Here is a 14,233-nt window from a genome sequence, read left to right on the forward strand (position 1 = left end):
CAACTTGCTCTCCAGTCACATCTTCATCCTCTTCAGAGGAAGAATAGTCTTCAGAGCTCATGAATGGTAGAAGGAGATTTAATGGAATCTCTATGGTCTCTATTTGAGCCTCAGATTCCTTTGGATCCTTAATAGGAAACTCCTTCTTGCTTGAAGGACGTCCCAGGAGGTCTTCCTCACTAGGATTTTCGTCCTCCTCCTCCCTTGTGCATTCGGCCATATTGATTATATCAATGGCCTTGCACTCTCCTTTTGGATTCTCTTCTGTATTACTTGGGAGAATACTGGGAGGAGTTTCAATGACTTTCTTACTCAGCTGGCCCACTTGTGCCTCCAGATTTCTGATGGAGGATCTTGTTTCACTCATGAAACTAAAAGTGGCCTTTGATAGATCAGAGACTAGATTGGCTAAATTAGAAGTGTTTTGTTCAGAATTCTCTGTCTGTTGCTGAGAAGATGATGGATAAGGCTTGCTATTGCTCAGCCTATTGCGTCCACCATTGTTAAAGACTTGTTGAGGCTTTTGTTGATCCTTCCATGAGAAATTTTGATGATTTATCCATGATGAGCTATAGGTGTTTCCATAAGGTTCACCCATGTAATTAACCTCTGCCATTGCAGGATTCTCAGGATCATAAGCTTCTTCAGAAGCTGCCTCTTTAGTACTGTTGGATGCATTTTGCCATCCATTCAGACTTTGAGAGATCATGTTGACTTGCTGAGTCAACACTTTGTTCTGAGCCAATATGGCATTCAGAGCATCAATTTCAAGAACTCCCTTCCTCTGAGGCGTGCCATTATTCACGGAATTCCTCTCAGAAGTGTACATGAATTGGTTATTTGCAACCATGTCAATGAGTTCTTGAGCCTCTTCAGGCATTTTCTTTAGGTGAATAGATCCACCTGCAAAATGGTCCAATGACATTTTCGAAAATTCAGATAGGCCATAATAGAATATATCTAATATGGTCCATACTGAAAACATGTCAGATGGACATCTTTTGGTCAGCTGCTTGTATCTTTCCCAAGCTTCATAGAGGGATTCACCATCTTTTTGTTTGAAGGTCTGAACATCCACTCTAAGCTTGCTCAGCTTTTGAGGAGGAAAGAATTTATCCAAGAAGGCCGTGACCAGCTTATCCCAAGAGTCCAGGCTATCCTTAGGTTGTGAATCCAACCATATTCTAGCTCTGTCTCTTACAGCAAAAGGGAAAAGCATGAGTCTGTAGACTTCAGGATCAACTCCATTCGTCTTTACAGTCTCACAGATCTGCAAGAACTCAGTTAAAAACTGATAAGGATCTTCAGATGGAAGTCCATAAAACTTGCAGTTTTGTTGGATTAAAGCAACTAGTTGAGGCTTAAGCTCAAAATTATTGGCTCCAATGGCAGGAATGGAGATGCTTCTTCCGTCAAAATTTTGACGTTGGTTTGGTAAAGTCACCAAGCATCCTTCTTGCATTATCATTATTGGGTTCGGCTGCCATCTCCTTCTCTTGTTCGAAAATTTCTGAAAGGTTACTTCTGGACTGTTGTAATTTGGCTTCTCTTAGTTTCCTTTTTAAAGTCCTTTCAGGTTCAGGATCAGCTTCAACAAGAGTGCTTTTGTCCTTGTTCCTGCTCATATGAAAGAGAAGAAAACAAGAAAAGAAAGAGGAATCCTCTATGTCACAGTATAGAGATTCCTTTATATTAGTAGAAAAAGAAGGGGATAGAAGAAAGAAAAGTGAAGAATCCAAACACAAGGGATAGATTGAGTTCGGATTTTTAGATGAAGAGAGGTGAAGAGAAGTGTTAGTAAATAAATAATTAAATAGAATAAGAAAAGAGATAGAGAATTTCGAAAATAATTTTGAAAAAGGTGTTAGTAATTTTCGAAAATTAGAGATAAAATAAGATTAAAATTAAAATTTAAAACAAAAAAGAATTTTTGAAAAAGGTATGAGATATTTTCGAAAATTAGAGAGGGAAAAGTAGTTAAGTGGTTTTGAAAAAGATAAGAAACAAACACAAAGTCAAAGAGTTAATTGAAAAAGATATTAAAATCAAATTTGAAAAGACAAGAAGATAAGAAGTTAGATAAGATATTTTAAAATCAAATTTTTGAAAAAGATAAAATTTTGAAAAAGATATGATAAGATATGTTTGAAAAAGATTTAATTTTTAAATTTAAAATTAATTACTAACAAGAAACTAGAAGATAAGATTCTATAACTTAAAGATTGAACCTTTCTTAACAAGAAAGTAACAAACTTCAAATTTTTTAATCAATCACATTAATTGTTAGTGAATTTTCGAAAATATGATATAAAGATAAGAAAAAGATTTTGAAAATATTTTGAAAAAGATTTTTGGAATTTTTTGAAAATAATAAAAATGAAAAAGATATGATTTTTGAAAAAGATTTTAAAAAGATAAGATTTTTAAAATTGAAATTTTGACTTGACTTGTAAGAAATAACTAATTTTAAAAATTTTTGACCAAGTCAACCCAAAATTTCGAAAATTTGGAGAGAAAAAAGGAAAAGATATTTTTTTTTTGAAATTTTAAAGATGAGAGAGAAAAACATAAAAATGACCCAAAATATGAAAATTTTGGATCAAACACATAATGCATGCAAGAACACTATGAATGTCAAGATGAACACCAAGAACACTTTGAAGATCATGATGAACATCAAGAACATAATTTTGAAAAAAAAATTTGATGCAAAGAAAACATGCAAGACACCAAACTTAGAAATCTTTAATGCATGGACTCTAACAAACGAAAAATGCATATGGAAAACAACAAACAACACAAAACAAGAAAACATCAAGATCAAACAAGAAGACTTACCAAGAACAACTTGAAGATCATGAAGAACACCATGAATGCATGAATTTTCGAAAAATGCAAAAAAATTTTAAAACATGCAATTGACACCAAACTTAAAAATTGACTCAAGACTCAAACAAGAAACACAAAATATTTTTAGTTTTTATGATTTTATTAATTTTTTTTTGAATTTTTATTAATTTTTTTCGAAAATATTCTTTAGAAAAACGAAAAAGAAAAGAAAAATTTTGAAAAAGATTTTTGAAAAGAAAATTACCTAATCTGAGCAACAAGATGAACCGTCAGTTGTCCATACTCGAACAATTCCCGGCAACGGCGCCAAAAACTTGGTGGACGAAATTGTGATAAAAGAGTTCCAGGCACTGTTAGAGAAGCTCACAACCCCGTTCAACTTAACCAGCAAGTGTACTGGGTCATCCAAGTAATACCTTACGTGAGTAAGGGTCGATCCCACAGAGATTGTTGGTATGAAGCAAGCTATGGTCACCTTGTAAATCTTAGTTAAGTGGATTCATAGGGTCAAATGTAATTGGATTAGATAATTAAAAGATAAATAAAATAAAAAAGGGTAGAAATACTTATGTAGATCAATAGTGGGAATTTCAGATAGGCGTGTGGAGATGCTAGAATCCTCTCGAATCTCTACTTTTCTATTGCTTTCATCCAATCCTTCTTACTCCTTTCCATGGCAAGCTGTATGTAGGACATCACCATCATCATTGGCTACTTTTAATCCTCTCGGGAAAATGGTCCTATGCGCTGTCACTGCACGGCTAATCGTCTGGAGGCATCACCCTTGGCAATGGCTACATCCCATCCTCTCAGTGAAAATGGTCCAAATGCTCTGTCACAGCACGGCTAATCAGCTGTCGGTTCTCGATCATGTTGGAATAGGATCCATTGATCCTTTTGCGTTTGTCATCACGCCCGGCAATCGCGAGTTTGAAGCCGTCACAGTCATTCAATACCGGAATCCTACTCGGAATACCACGGACAAGGTTAGACTTTCCGGATTCCCGGGATCCTACTCGGAATACCACAGACAAGGTTAGACTTTCCGTATCCCCATGAATGCCGCCATCTATCTAGCTTATACCACGAAGATTCTGTTGGGGAATCTAAGAGATATGCGCCCGGCCTAGAGTAGAACGGAAGTGGTTGTCAGTCACGCAATGTTCATAGGTGAGAATGATGATGATTGTCACGGATCATCACATTCATCAAAGTGTTGTGCAACGTATATCTTGGAATAAGAATAAAAGAGAATTGAATAGAAAGTAATAGTAATTGTATTGAAACTTGAGGTACAGCAGAGCTCCACACCCTTAATCTATGGTGTGCAGAAACTCCACTGTTGAAAATACATAAGTGAAAGGTTCAGGCATGGCCGAATGGCCAGCCCCCTGAATGATCAAAAGACTGAATGATCAAAGACTAAAAAGTCGAAAGATTAAACTGTCAAAAGATGTCTAATACAATAGTAACTTATCCTATTTATACTAGACTAGCTACTAGGGTTTACATGAGTAAGTAATTGATGCATAAATCCACTTCTGGGGCCCACTTGGTGTATGCTTGGGCTGAGCTTGATCTATCCACGAGCTGAGGCTTTTCTTGGAGTTGAACTCCAAGTTATAGCGTGTTTTGGGCGTTCAACTCTGGACCATGACGTGTTTCTGGCGTTTAACTCTAGACAGCAGCATGTACTTGGCGTTCAATGCCAAGTTATGTCGTCAATTTCCGAATAAAGTATGAACCATTATATATTCCTGGAAAGCTCTAGATGTCTACTTTCCAACGCCATTGAGAGCGCGCCAATTGGATTTTTGTAGCTCCAGAAAATCCATTTTGAGTGCAGGGAGGTCAGATTCCAACAGCATCAGCAGTCCTTTTGTCAGCCTTTTTCAGAGTTTTGCTCAAGTCCCTCAATTTCAGCCAAAAATTACCTAAAATCGCAGAAAAACACACAAACTCATAGTAAAGTCCAGAAATGTGAATTTAATATAAAAACTAATGAAAACATCCCTAAAAGTAGCTTGAACTTACTAAAAGCTACCTAAAAACAATGCCAAAAAGCGTATAAATTATCCGCTCATCAGTAATGCACCAGCAACCTTTTAGAGATGCATGCTCTTTATTTTCTCTGATATGGTGGAAAATTTCTGGAAGTCTTCATGGACGACTTCTCAGTATTTGGAGATTCGTTGAGCTCCTGTCTTGACCATCTAGCACTTGTTCTGAAAAGGTGCCAAGAGACCAATATGGTTTTAAACTGTGAGAAAATGTCACTTTATGGTGACTGAAGGAATTGTCCTTGGGCAAAAAATTTCGAACAAAGGCATAGAGGTGGATCAAGCTAAGGTGGAGATAATCGAAAAATTACCACCACCCACCAATGTTAAGGCAATCAGAAGTTTTTTGGGACATGTAGGATTCTACAGGAGGTTTATAAAGGATTTTTCAAAAATCACAAAACCTCTGAGTAACCTGCTAGCTGCTGATACACCATTTGTCTTTGACATAGAATGTTTGCAGGCCTTTGAGAATCTGAAGGCTAAGCTGGTCACAGCGCCTGTCGTTTCTGCACCGGACTGGACATTACCATTTGAACTAATGTGTGATGCCAGTGACCATGCTATTGGTGTAGTATTAGGACAGAGGCATGACAAGCTTCTGCACATCATTTACTACGCTAGCCGTATTCTAAATGATGCGCAGAAAAATTACACAACCACAGAAAAATAATTGCTTGCAGTGGTTTATGCTATTGACAAGTTCAGATCCTATTTGGTAGGATCAAAAGTGATTGTGTACACTGACCATACTGCTCTTAAATATCTACTTACAAAGCAGGATTCAAAACCTAGGCTCATAAGATGGGTGTTGCTTCTGCAAGAGTTTGATATAGAAATAAGAGACAGAAAAGGGACAGAGAATCAAGTAGCAGATCACCTGTCCCAGATAGAACCAGTAGAAGGGATGTCTCTACCCCTCACTGAGATCTTTGAAACCTTTCCAGATGAGCAACTCTTTACCATTCAGAAGGTGCCATGGTTTGCAGACATCGCAAACTATAAAGCTGTAAGATTCATTCCCAAGGAGTTCAGTAGAAAGCAAAAGAAAAAATTGCTTTCTGATGTGAAGTACTACTTATGGGATGAACCATATCTCTTCAAGAGATGCGCAGATAGATTAATCCGTAAGTGCATGCCTAGAGAAGAGGCACAGAAGATCCTATGGCATTGCCATGGATCACAATATGGAGGACATTTCGGAGGTGAGCGAACATCCACCAAAGTTATCCAATGTGGCTTCTACTAGCCTACAATCTATAGAGACTCTCGAGAGTTTATACATAACTGTGACAGTTGCCAGCGAGCTGGTAATCTGCCTCATGGTTACGCCATGCCTCAACAAGGGATCTTAGAGATTGAGTTGTTTGATGTATGGGGTATTGACTTCATGGGTCCTTTCCCACCATCATACTCAAACACTTACATTCTGCTGGCAGTAGACTATGTATCTAAATGGGTGGAGGCAATTGCAACACCCACTAACGATACTAAGACAGTACTGAAGTTCCTCCAGAAACATATCTTTAGTAGATTTGGTGTCCCTAGAGCACTGATCAGTGATGGAGGCACTCATTTCTGCAATAAACAGCTTTATACTGCCATGGTCCGATATTAAATTAGCCACAAGGTGGCAACTCCATATCATCTACAGACCAATGGGCAAGCTGAAGTCTCTAATAGAGAACTAAAAAGAATCCTAGAACGGACTGTAATTGCCCGTAGAAAGGATTGGGCAAAGAGCTTGGATGATGCTCTATGGGCATACAGAACAGCATTCAAGACTCCTATAGGAACCTCTCCATACCAGCTTGTGTATGGGAAGGTCTGTCATCTGCCCGTGGAACTGGAGCATAAAGCATACTGGGCAACCAGATTCCTAAACCTTGATGCCAAATTAGCTGGAGAGAAAAGATTGCTCCAGCTGAATGAGCTAGAGGAATTCAGACTCAATTCTTTTGAAAATGCCAAAATTTACAAGGAGAAAGTACCGAGATGGCATGATAAGAACCTGTCATCCAGAGTCTTTGAGCCAGGACAAAAGGTTTTTTATTTAACTCTAGGCTCAGGCTATTCCTTGGGAAACTAAAATCCCGGTGGAGAGGACCATATGTGATTACAGGCGTGTCACCATATGGATATGTAGAGCTTCAGGATACTGATTCTGACAAAAAGTTCATTGTTAATGGACAGAGAGTCAAACATTATCTTGAAAGCAATTTTGAGCAAGAATGCTCAAAACTGAGCTAGATTAAAACTCAGTAAAAGTACAGCTAAAGACAGTAAAGAAGCGCTTATTGGGAGGTAACCCAATCTTATTTATCTATGTTAATCACTTTCTCATTTTATTTTCCATTGTTATTTTATGTTTTCTTTAGGTTGATGATCATGTGGAGTCATAAAAACAACTGCAAAAATCAAAGAAAAATAAAAAATAGCATTAAAAATAGCACACTCTGGAGGAGAAACTTACTGGCATTTAAACGCCAGTAAGGATAGCAGAATGGGCGTTTAATGCCCAGTCTGGCACCATTCTGGGCGTTAAATGCCAGAAACAGGCTACAATCTGGCGTTAAACGCCAGAAACAGGTTGCAGCCTAGCGTTTAACGCCAGGAAAAGAATAAAAGCTAGCGTTTAATGCCAGAAACAAGCAACAGTCTGGCGTTAAATGCTAGGATTGCACATTAAGGGCATTTTTGCACACCTAAATAGAGCAGGGATGAGAAGTCCTTGACCCCTCAGGATCCCCACCAATCTCAACTCATTCTCTCTCCCTCCATCTCCTCCATTCTCTTGTTCTTCCCCTTCTTTCTTTTTTCTTTTGCTTGGGGACGAGCAAACCTTTTAAGTTTGGTGTGGTAAAAGCATTGCTTTTTGTTTTTTCATAACCATTTATGGCACCTAAGGCTGGAGAAACCTCTAGAAAAAGGAAAGGGAAGGCAAAAGCTTCCACCTCTGAGTCATGAGAGATGGAAAGATTCATCTCAAAGGTCCATCAAGACTACTTCTATGAAGTTGTGGCCAAGAAAAAGGTGATCTCTATGCAATTCAGCTGGAATTGTCATAGAGGAAGGCATTCTCATTAAAGAGGACAAGCGCATCACTAAGAAAAGGATAGAGCAAACAAGAGAGCCCACTCATGGACCTCAACAAGAGCATGAGAAATTCCCTCATCAAGAAATCCCTGAGATGCCTCAAGGGATACATTTTCCTCCACACAACTATTGGGAGCAACTAAGGATAGGAGCACCAAAATTACTAAGGATGGAGCAACAAAGGCAAGGAAGAGACATAGAGGAGCTCAAAAGCACCATTGGTTCTTCAAGAGGAAGACGCCACCCTCACTAAGGTGGACTCATTCCTTAATCTCCTTGTCTATTTATTTTTCTGTTTTTGGTTTTGAGCTTTATGTTTGGCTATATTTTGTGTCTTCACTACATGATCATTAGTGTCTAATGTCTATGTCTTAAAGCTATGAATAATTCCATGAATCCTTCACATCTTTTAAATGAAAAATGTGCTTAATTACAAAAGAACAAGAAGTACTTGGATTTCAAATTTTATCTTGAAATTAGTTTAATTATTTTGATGTGGTGGCAATAATCTTTGTTTCTGAATGAATGCTTGAATAGTGCATATTTTTTATAGTGAAATTTATGAATGTTAAAATTGTTGGCTCTTGAAAGAATGATGAACAAAGAGAAATATTATTGATAATCTGAAAAATCATGAAATTGATTCTTGAAGCAAGAAAAAGCAGTGAAAAAAAAAAGAAAAAGCAAGCAGGAAAAGGCAATAGCCCTTTAAACCAAAAGGCAAGGGTCAAAAGGATCCAAGGCTTTGAGCATTAATGGATAGGAAGGCCCAAGAAAATAAAATCCAAGCCTAAGCGGCTAAACCAAGCTGTCCCTAACCATGTGCTTGTGGCATGCAGGTCCAAGTGAAAAGCTTGAGACTGAGTGGTTAAAGTCGTGATCCAAAGCAAAAAGAGTGTGCTTAAGAGCTCTGGACACCTCTAACTGGGGACTTTAGCAAAGCTGAGTCACAATCTAAAAAGGTTCACCCAGTTATGTGTCTGTGGCATTTATGTATCTGGTGGTAATACTGGAAAACAAAGTGCTTAGGGCCACGGCTAAGACACATAAAGTAGCTGTGTTCAAGAATCAACATACTTAACTAGGAGAATCATAACAGTATCTAAAATTCTGAGTTCCTATAGATGCCAATCATTCTGAATTTCAAAGGATAAAGTGAGATGCCAAAACTGTTCAGAAGCAAAAAGCTACTAGTCCCGCTCATCTAATTGGGACTAAGTTTCATTGATATTATGAGATTCATTGTATATTCTCTTCTTTTTATCCTATTTGATTTTCAGTTACTTGGGGACAAGCAACAATTTAAGTTTGGTGTTGTGATGAGCGGATAATTTATACGCTTTTTGGCATTGTTTTTAGATAGTTTTTAGTATGATTTTGTTAGTTTTTAGTATATTTTTATTAGTTTTTAAGAAAAATTCACATTTTTAGAATTTACTATGAGTTTGTGTATTTTTCTGTGATTTCAGATATTTTCTAGCTGAAATTGAGGGACCCGAGCAAAAATCTTATTCAGAGGCTGAAGAAGGACTGCTGATGTTGTTGGATTCTGACCTCCCTGCACTCAAAATAAAGTTTTTAGAGCTACAGGAGTTCAAATGGCACGCAATTAATTGTGTTGGAAAGTAGACATCCAGGGCTTTCCAGCAATATATAATAGTCCATACTTTGCCAAAGTTTAGATGACAAAAACTGGCGTTCAACACCAGCTTTCTGCCCTATTCTGGCGTTAAACGCCAGAAACAAGTTACAAACCAGAGTTAAACGCCAAAAATAGGTTACAAACTGGCGTTTAACTCCAAAGAATAGCCTATGCACGTGAAAGCTTCAATGCTCAGCCCCAGCACACACCAAGTGGGCCCCAAAAGTGGATTTCTGCACTATCTATCTTAGTTTACTCATTTTCTGTAAACCTAGGTTACTAGTTTAGTATAAAACTACTTTTAGAGATTTATTTTGTACCTCATGAAATTTTACATTTGAACTTGTATCTTTGACGGCATGAGTCTCTAAATCTCATGGTTGAGGGTGAGGAGCTCTGCACCGTCTCAATGAATTAATGCAAGTATTTCTGTTTTCTACTCAACATGATGAATGTGATGATCCGTGACACTCGTCACCCTTCTCAACCTATGAACGCGTGTCTGACAACCACTTTTGTTCTATCTTAGATTGAATGGATGTCTCTTGGGTTCCTGGCCCACGAGTTTGATTGCCTCTCCTGACAACAGAGCATTCAAATCCGTGAGATCAGAGTCTTCGTGGTATAAGCTAGAATCAATTGGTAGCATTCCTAAGATCCGAAAAGTCTAAACCTTGTCTGTGGTATTACGAGTAGGATTTGGGAAGGGATGACTTCAAACTCATGAATGCTGGGCATGGTGACAGACGCAAAATGATCAATGGATCCTATTCCAACATTAGTGAGAACCAACAGATGATTAGCCATGTACATGGACCCCTTTTCACTGAGAGGACGGCTGGTAGCCATTGACAACGGTGATCCACCAACATACAGCTTGCCATGGAAGGATACCTGCGTGCATGAAGAAGAAGACAGTAGGAAAGCATCTCCAAAACTCCAACCCATTCTCCATTACTACGTAACAAATATTCATTTCATGCTCTTTCACTTTTTTACAATTGAAACTAAAGAACCATATTGATATCCTGACTAAGAATAATAAGATAACCATAGCTTGCTTCAAGCCGGCAATCTCCGTGGGATCGACCCTTACTCACGTAAAGTATTACTTGGACGACCCAGTGTACTTGCTAGTTAGTTGTGCATAATTACATAGTGTGAGTGTAATTTTCGTGTACCACATGACCATATAGGAATAGAGAGGGGAGGATGAACTCGCCGGAGGAGTGGGAGACTCGTCGCCGTGCCTCTATTCGCCAGGAACTACGCTACCGTCGCCTGAAAACATGTCAGAGCTTCCAAACTCACCGGCAACACTACCTTGCCACTATTCTGGTCTAGCTTCTTCCCTTGTCTGTTCTATTTTCACCTTATTTCTGCCACCATTTCATTTTTCTACCTTGTTCTTGTTTTGATTTATTTTTGTCTTTGTTCTGTTTTGGATTTTCCAGAATTTTATTTGCCTTTGCCTCTGTATTCAATTTGAAATTACTGCCTGGTGTTGTGGTCATTGTCGCTGTCATGAGAATTGAAGTTTTTGTCATTGCCTTGGTCTAAATTCTGTACTCTTTCGTACCATTCTACTTCAACTTTCCTTACCTTTTAATTTCACACTCCGGGTTTGGCCTCTTCGGTCCCTTAGGACCATATTGTGAGTAGGCTTTACATTTATAGTTGTTTGATTGTGCATCTATAATTATTTTGACATATATCTATTATGATCTTTGAATTATAGCTATATTTGCTTTGAACGATTTTAAATTGATTAGAATAATTAATTTATTAGAATTAAATAATTCATTTTTATGAAGTTTATACTTTCGGAACTATACATGAGACTATATATATTCTTTTGATGAAGTTTTGCATTATTCCAAAATGTTTGATTTTACTTGAATATCTATTTTTGAAGCATTGAAGTATTTGTTGGTACTCACTTACTTTAAAAATTGTGAAATATATTTGAAATCTCTTATGATTGAAAATGATTTCCGATGAGAAAGTATTATCGGATTTGATTTGATTCGATACCTTATATATTTGAAAGAGCAAATATTTGTCGTATTTGAAATTATATGTTTTGAATTGGCTTGGAAGGCTCGTATTAGAAAATCGTAGTTAGCAGCAGTTATGACATTAACTTAGATGCATCTAACTCAGACTCCAGCTAGCAGGGGTGTTGCTAGCCTAACGTATAGGCCACACGTTAGATTCGTTATTCTCTTAGGACACACAAGAGGAAAAGGCTACCCATAGAGGTGAAGCCGCCCAAATGTGGACTTTTGATTTGATTTCTGTATGAGAATCCCTTATTGATTCACTTATTCATATAAATTATTATTTTTTCTAACTAAAATTATTGTTTTAATAATGTTTATATGGTCTCATGTGACTTATAGATGTACTGTCTAGTCATTGGGTTGCAAAACTCACTCCGTTTTTCTAAAATTATTTTTCAAGAATAAATACTTGATTATGTAAGCCTTTCTATTCGAGAGTAATAATCTACAATAGATATTTATTCCTTGTTGAGTTCTTAGATGTCATCTGCTCCATATGTCACAGACAGTATTCATTCATATTTATTTATTTTATTTTTGTTTAAAACATGAAATTATTTATTCTAGAAAGTGTAAATTATTCAAAACATTTGTAACCTTCTTGTTTATCTTATATTCGAATCTGTTAGGCTTGCTAGGGGATAATTTCCCTGAGCGCCAGTCATGGCTCATTTTGGGCTGTCCTACTGGCCATGAGCTCACATGTCGATTAAATTGCTAGAATCTGACACATCTGGTAGCTAACCCATACATTTGTCTCGAGGTTGCGCATCTCCAAGAGGATCATAAACGAAGGAGAATACCTTTCCACATCGAAGGTGCGTGCCTTTCCACCTTCTCCTGGAGGATATACGAAGGAGAGTGCCTTTCCACATCGAAGGAGTGTGCATTTTCACCTTGCAACCAGAGAAGAATGTGGGAGAAACAATACGAAGGAGAGTGTCTTTCCACCTTCCCCACATCCACATCAAAACAAGAGAGAGAATCCTCCGTTCTCAACTTGCCATCTGATAAGATTTTCAAGTTAACATGCAAGCAGGATCACACCCAGACCTTGCTATCTCGACCATTCCGGCTATACTCGGTCATTGCCAATATCAACATTTTCCTCTCAACACAGTCACATTGCGAATCAAATCTTATCATTCTCAACTCTATCCTTAATCATATATCATCATCAATTTATCACTCCAAGCCTTTCTTCACTTTCAAGTAACCTCCCTTTTTAGAGCTTAATCTTGTCACTACCCTTAATACTAATATTTAGGGTCTAAAAGAGTAAAAATAAAGGTTTAGAGGTTCAAAATTATGTTTTAAAACACAAAACTCAATTTGCCGATTTCAGAGGTCACGCGTACGCGTGGGTAAACTTTTCCTTGCTCGCGTACGCGATATGCCCAACCCAAAAAGGTTGGTCACGTCACGTGCAGTGGTCGCGTACACAAGATCTGCAGATTAGTAAGTATTGAATGCTGCAGAATTTTTAGCTTTGCACTCCAAACTTCCGACGCGAATAACTTTCTTGTTTTAAAACATTTTTCATTTGTTCTTCGAATGATGTAAACTCCACAGAGCCAAATTTTATATGAAATAAGTTTGAAACAATTTAGGGGCCTGGAAGCCGAGTTAAGACTCGCCGAAGTTTAGTCAAAAATCATATTTTCACAAAAATGCTCTAACCTCTTTTCATTAACGCATCATTCAAAACTAACTTTCTATGCTCATAATCAACACTAAAACATACCTTATCATAGCTCCAAAATCTATCAAACCCTTACCTCAACTTTCTCAATCAGGTCAACCTTTCACATCCCAATCAACATACACTTAGCTCATTATATATATCATTATAAACATCACACTTCAACTTCAACAATCAACCTTCACAATTCAATTCACTTTCTCCTCTTAATAATCCAACATCAAACATTCAACAATACACCTATCTATCCTCATATCATAACTAATCACTTAAATACCAATTTTTCCTTCAAATTTAAATAATTTGTCATCGTACATCAATTCTTAACTTATCAACATTCGTATTCACAATTATCCATAATAAATTATCAAAATTTATCAATTTTCATCAAGGCCACTATCATTAGTATAAACATACATTCCAACCTATCCTATGGTCATCTAACCTATGTTTTCACGAGACATTACATATTAAATATGAGAAACCAAAACCATACCTTGGCTGATTCCTCGTTAATCCTAGAACACCTCAAGAGTCCACCATTAACAATTATCCACAGCCCCAAAATTCATGCTAAAGCCCTCAAATTTGCTAATTTGCCTCTAATATCACCAAATCATTTCCAAGTACACAATTCAATCTTACCAAAGTGAAATTGGGACAAGACCCAGCAAGTTCACAAAGCCAATTCGGTTTACCTATAAAATTGTTAGATGGATCTTGTAGAGTTCATCGCGGTGAATGCGTGGCGTCAAATGGTGCGGCGATCGAAACTTCGGATCAAAAGTTATCTCAAATTGAAGATAGGTGAGGGTTTGGT

The 14,233-nt window shown here is 37.4% G+C and overlaps 1 non-coding gene across 1 annotated transcript; it reads left to right on the plus strand.

Moving 5' to 3' along the window:
* Nucleotides 1–983: 983 nt before the first annotated feature.
* On the plus strand, nt 984–1,087 carry LOC112763020 (small nucleolar RNA R71). Its single transcript, XR_003182803.1, has one exon. It is a non-coding gene; the product is annotated as a small nucleolar RNA R71 (small nucleolar RNA).
* The last annotated feature ends 13,146 nt before the right edge of the window (nt 1,088–14,233 follow it).

This window comes from Arachis hypogaea, chromosome 2, assembly GCF_003086295.3.
Source record: "Arachis hypogaea cultivar Tifrunner chromosome 2, arahy.Tifrunner.gnm2.J5K5, whole genome shotgun sequence".
Taxonomy (NCBI): domain Eukaryota; kingdom Viridiplantae; phylum Streptophyta; class Magnoliopsida; order Fabales; family Fabaceae; genus Arachis; species Arachis hypogaea.